The 6,438-nt window shown below is 35.5% G+C and overlaps 1 pseudogene; it reads left to right on the forward strand.

Moving 5' to 3' along the window:
• The first annotated feature begins 5,665 nt into the window (after positions 1-5,665).
• On the forward strand, positions 5,666-5,841 carry LOC144296644 (U4 spliceosomal RNA; annotated as a pseudogene).
• Positions 5,842-6,438: the final 597 nt, after the last annotated feature.

Here is a 6,438-nt window from a genome sequence, read left to right on the forward strand (position 1 = left end):
GGTCATTCTTTCCTCAACCTGGGGTAGTTTTCTCACATGTTTATACTGATTTTCACTCAGCTAGGGATCCTTTGCTACTGCTCCCACATCTCTGGTACTCTGCCTGTGAACTTCAGCCACTGTGGGCTCAGCTCTATCTTCCAACTCTGGGAGTCTTCCATGATCCACCTGGGATTTCCTGTCCTGTGGCTGCAGCCTAGAAATCCTTCCAGGGGCATAAACTAGTCAATTGTAGGGTCCATCTTGCTGTCTGTCTCCCAGGGGCACAGTTTTTTTGTGGCCTGTTGTCCAATGTATTCGAAACTGTATTTTTCCAACAATTGACAGTTGTCTTGGTTAAGAGGGAAATCTAACCCTTTACTACATTTTATTCAGAAATGTAAGGCTATGCAAATATATTTTAAAACTCTGAAAAAATTATGTATGTTCTCAAAAAAATATAACTTACCAAATTCAACTCAACAACTAGAAATCATGAGGTAACATATAGCTACTAAATAAATTATAGCATAAATCTATGCATAAAGTAATATCAGGTCAGATAGCTTTACAGGCAATGTTTATAAATTATTTAAGGAACAGATTATCCTAGTCTTATACAAAAGTTCCAGGGGGTACAAAATGAAGGAATGTTTTCTATTTCATTTTATTATACTAATATAACTTTGACCCTAGAATCATTCAAGGACAAAATAAGAAAAGAAAGTTTTAGGCCAATCTTGTTATGAACTCAGTTAACAAATTCTAAACCTATAAAGGCATGTATTTTAAAAATATTAAATCTAATCATGTCATTTTCCTGCTTCAAATTCTTAAATGATTTGTCATTGTATTTACAGTAAAATCTAAGCTTCTTAGCATGACTTGCAAGGCCCCACGTATTTTGTCCCCTACTTGACTCCTGATGTTCACCTACACCCCTCCCTGCTTCTTCCTCTTCTTTATTTACAGTGTCCTTCATACACATCCAGCTCTTCTACAGTTCGGAACTTTTATACTTGCTCTTCATCCTACCCTGCTTCATTGCCCAGATCTTCTTAATATATGTACCTACTACCATTCAGATTTAAGCTCAAGTATCACCTTTTTAGAAATTCCTTTTTTGTCTACCTCATCTCAGAAGTTCTCCACTCCTGCTGTCTTGTCCCTTTATCTTCTTTTCTGGCTTTATCATCTTTATGGTACTTATTACTTTCTATTACTATTATCTTTTATTTGTCTATCTCTTCCTAGTGTATAGATCCAAGAGGAAAAGGACCTAACTTTGTTCATCACTATATTCTTAGCATTTAGAGCTATGGTTGATTCATAGTAAGGGTTCAACAAACATACATTGAATTAATAGATATCAGACTTTCCAAATATTTGATTTAAGGTGAGATATTTTCATGCTTTATTTTCCCTCTAATTAGGTGCATAAATATTTTCAGATATTATTGTAGCATAAGTTAATTAAGTGGATGATTTATTCATGACATAGTAAACCCTCATTCGTTAGAATAGAATAATCTTTTCTTTTTAATTTTTTTGTTAAATTTTCCAAACATATGCAAAATGGAGAGAATAATAAAATAAACCACTTACATTCATTATGTAAATTCAATAATTACTGTGATTTTGCCCCATCGGATTAATCCATTTTCCTCTTTTCCTGAAGTCATTTAAATGTAATTAAATATATGTCACTCTCCTCTATATTCTAATATGGGTCTAAAAATATGGATGTACAGTCTTACCTAACTACAGTGACATTATTCATATCCACAAAATTAATAAGTAATGATAATAATAATAATTCTTTGGGGACTTCTGATAACTAGACAATAATCAGATTTCTTCAATTGTCTCAAAAAGTATTTTCTTAAGATTTATTTATTTGAGGGGATGGCAGAGAGAGAGAGAGAAAGAGAAAGTGAGAGAGAACCTTCAACAGACTCTCTGCTGAGTGAGGGGCCCAAAGCGGGGCTTGATTCCATGAGCCTGAAATCATGACTGGAGCCAAAATCAAGAGTTGGATGCCTAATTAATTGAGCCACTCAGGTGCCTCTTGTATTTGGTGTATCTGAATCGGATACAAAAAGAAGTCTACACATTGTATTTTGTTGTCTAGTGTTATTAAGTTAAAAATAATATCCAGAACAATCTCCCATCATGTTTTTGCATGCTATTTACTTGTTTCAGAAGTCAGGCCAGCTGTCTTGTAGAATGTCCCACCTTCTGGATTTGTCTGATTTTCCTGATGGTGTCATCTCACTTGTTCCTGTTTCTCTATTTCTCATTTTTCCTGTAAATGGAAGTTAGCTCTAGTGCTTGATTAGATTCAGGTCCTGCTTTCTTAGCCAGAATATTTCATAGGTGGTGCTGTGTGTTTTGTATCGCATCACAAGATGAAGTACAAAAATGTCTGTCCTACCTTTAGTGATGCTAAGATTGACTACTTGTTTCAATGGGCAATAGCATGATGTGTGTTTTGTTTCCCACCAATTTCTTCTCTATTGCACTCACTGCTGATAACTGATTGAATCAAAGATTTCACTACAGCTTCCAAAATGATGATTTGTATAAATTATATTTCTTCATTCATTAGCTGAATGTTTTCTGAAAAGAAAGACATTTCCTTATCAATTAAAGCAATTTGGTTATCCTGAAATTAGGATAATTGACAAATCCTTGTATTTATTTTAATTGCCAATCTCCAGAATAAAAAAATTGGTGCCTTGGTTTTCCTACTTGTGACCCAAAGGGAAGGTTTTTATTTTTGTTTTTGATGTTGCCCTTATTTGATTTTTCTTTTTATTATTAAGAACTGTGAATATTTTCATTTTACTTTTCTTAAGGATTTTTATTTATTTATTTGAGAGAGAGAGTGCACACACAGGGGGAGAGGCAGAAGAAGTAGACTCCCTGCTGAGCAGGGAACCTGATGCAGGGCTCAGTTCCAGGACCCTGAAATCATGACCTGAGCTGAAATCAGGCCACCCAGGTGCCCCAGAACTGTGGGTATTTTTAAAAGTTCAATGTGTTTAAATCAATTGTTTTCACTAACACTTTTGAGACATATATTGTCCCATTCTTGACCCAAAGGAGTCACAAAGATGTTATGGTGTCCTTTGATGATGACTATTTTGTCTTAGAATTTTTATCTTTGAAAGTTTCCTTTTTTTTTTTTCTTATGAAAATCATTCTAAACTTGAGAAATATTTGGATTGTAGATTTTTCATGAAGTTTCTTCCTTCCAAGTACACATGGAAATTTGGACTGTGAATTAAATGTTGCCAAGATGTCCTTCTGGATTTCTTGTAATGACTCATTTGCACATTACCAGTAAATTGATTAATATTTCTCAGTCTTTTTTTCTTCTGTGTGCTCAATGTTTTATTCAGCAAATATTTATTGAGTGCTTAGTATTTAATATGCATTATTCTACTTACTATTTACTTGATAAATATTAGCAACCACGAAAATCAATGCTCCTGCTAAAATAAAATTTACATTATAGTAGAGGAACCGGGAAATAAGCAAGATAAATGAGTATAGTATGTGTTATAGTGACAAGCGCTAAGGAAAAACAAAGAGGAGAGAATAGAAAGTATGTGTATGTATATGGGGGTTAGTGGAGGGGTGTTAAAACTTTATATAGGGTGACCAAAGCAGCCTTCACTGGAAAGTGATATTTGAGTAATAATGATATTTGATAATCTGGAGTGAGGAAAGAAATAAACCATGTGGATATCTGAGGGAAAGGGATTTAGGCAACATGGGCAAAGGCTCTATAGTGGGAACATGCTTAGTGTTTTCAAGGATTGGTAAGGCCAATGTGGTTAGAACACATGATGCAAGGTGTTGAGGCAATGATGGGGCAAATTGAGGCCTTTGAGGTTTCAGTGAGAATAGGTTTCACTGACTTCAAATGACAAAGAGTGTGATTGATCAAGCTCTCCAGCTGCTCCATTCTGTAACCTACTGTCATTTTTTAGGGCTGCTTCCTTTCAGTCAATACCAATAGTTCAAAGAAACTAAAGCAGACCCATTTCTGGGAGAAAATGGGGACTCCTTTGATGGCTAACTGTGGCTGTTGGACTTGCCAAAACTTCCTTAGATTGAATGGAGGTCTAGAATCCTTCTACTCAGTCTTCCTTCCTTATCTCTTTTCCTGAGAGTCAGACTTGCTTCATGGTCTAAATAATTATCTCAATTTCTCCCAGTTCCTTCCTCATTCCCCCTCATGGACATTTCTCCTAATAAAATCTTTGTACTCTGTTTTTCCAAGATAAATTTTTATTGCGAAAAAGGATACAAATCATAAATTTTACCATTTTAGCCAATTTTAAGTGTACAGTCCAGAGGCATTAAGTATATTTACATAGTTGTGCAACCATCACCACTATCTATCATGAGAACTTTTTTCATCTTCCCAAAATGAAATTTCATACATATTAAACAATAATGCCTTATTCTTCCTTCATCTCTGCAGCCACTGGCAATCACCATTCTACTTGTTGCCTCCATAAATTTGACTACTTTAGGTACCTTGAGGAAGTGAAATTATAAACTATTTGTCCTTTTGTGATTGGCTTATTTCACTTAATCTAATGCCTTCGAGGTTCATCCATGTTGCAGCATGTGTAAGAATTCCATTCTTTTTTAAGGGTTGAATAATATTCCATCATATATATGTGCCACATTTTGTTTATCCACTGATGGATACATGGGTTGCTTCCATTTTTTGGCTATTGTGAAAACTGTTGCTATGAACATGGATATATAATCTGTATGAGGGAATCTCTGTGCAAAGTCCTGCTGTCAATTCTTTCGAGTATATATCCAGAAATAGAATTGCTGGATCAAAAGGTAAATATATTTTATATTTTGAGGACCAACCAAGGTAGTGGATTGCACCACCAATGCATAAGGTTTCTAATTTCTCAACATCCTCATCAACACCTGCTAATTTCTGTTTATTTTATTTAATTATTTATTTACTTGTTTGTTAAATATCTTGTTTTTAAGTAATCTCTACACCCAATGTGGGGCTTGAACTCATGACCCCAAGATCAAAAGTTGCATGCTCTACCAACTGAGCCAGCCAGGCACCCCTTGTTTTATTTTTTGTTAATAGTCCTCTTAATTGCTGCAATTAATCTTATTGTGATTTTGATTTCTCTTTCCCTAATGATTAGAGATACTGAGAATATCATTTGATGCTTTTTGACAATCTGTGTATCTTTTTAGGAGAAGTGCTTATTTAAGTCCTTTGCCCATTTTTAAATATGTTGAACAGAAATGGTGACAGTGGGTATTCTTGACTTGTTCATGATCTTGGAAGAAAACCTTCCAGTCGTTTGCTTATGATTTCTGTGGGTTTTTCTTTTTTTTTTTTTTATTAAAAATTTTTATTTATTTATGATAGTCACACAGAGAGAGAGACAGAGAGAGAGAGAGAGGCAGAGGGAGAAGCAGGCTCCATGCACTGGGAGCCCGACGCGGAACTCGATCCTGGGTCTCCAGGACGACGCCCTGGGCCAAAGGCAGGCGCTAAACCACTGCACCACCCAGGGATCCCTCTGTGGGTTTTTCCAAATATGGCCTTTGTTATTTTGAGATTGTTTCCTTTTATTTCTGGTTTGATAAAGTGTTTTTATCACGGAAAGATGTTAAATTTTTTAGCTTTGTGCAGTGGCAGTATCGTGCCAATGAGGTTTATCCGAGGTGCGATTATTGCTAATTGAAAGATGTTAAATTTTTGTTATCAATTGAGATAATCATGTGGCTTTTCCCTTCATTCTATTGATGTGGTATGTTATGTTAATTTTTGTATGTTGAACCACCCTTGCATTCCAGGAATATATCTCACTTGGTCTTGGGCTATTTTTACTTCTCTTCTTTTTTCTTTTAGTTCTTCAGACTCAATAATTTCAAATAATTAATGTTCAAAATCCTGGATTCTTCTTTCTACTGTTCGAGTCTGCGTTGAACTTCTTTAGTGAATTTTTCAATGCAGCTATTGTATTTACAGCTACAAAATTTCTATTTGGTTCTTTTTTTAAAATTTTTATTTATTTATGATAGTCACAGAGAGAGAGAGAGAGAGAGAGGCAGAGACATAGGCAGAGGAAGAAGCAGGCTCCATGCACCGGGGAGCCTGATGTGGGATTCGATCCTGGGTCTCCAGGATTGCGCCCTGGGCCAAAGGCAGGCGCTAAACCACTGCGCCACCCAGGGATCCCCTATTTGGTTCTTTTTTCATTCATATTTTGTTTTCTTGATTTCTTTCAGTTTTTGTGTTTTCTTTGAGCTCTTTGGTAGTTTTTTAAAGTCTTTGTCAACTAAATCTGATGCCTGTTTCTTCAGGGACAGATTCTGGAGATTTATTTTGCTCTTTTGAATAAGCAATGTTTTCAGGGTGCATGGATGGCTCAGTCAGTTAAGCATCTGCCT

The sequence above is a fragment of the Canis aureus genome, chromosome 24, assembly GCF_053574225.1.
Source record: "Canis aureus isolate CA01 chromosome 24, VMU_Caureus_v.1.0, whole genome shotgun sequence".
Taxonomy (NCBI): domain Eukaryota; kingdom Metazoa; phylum Chordata; class Mammalia; order Carnivora; family Canidae; genus Canis; species Canis aureus.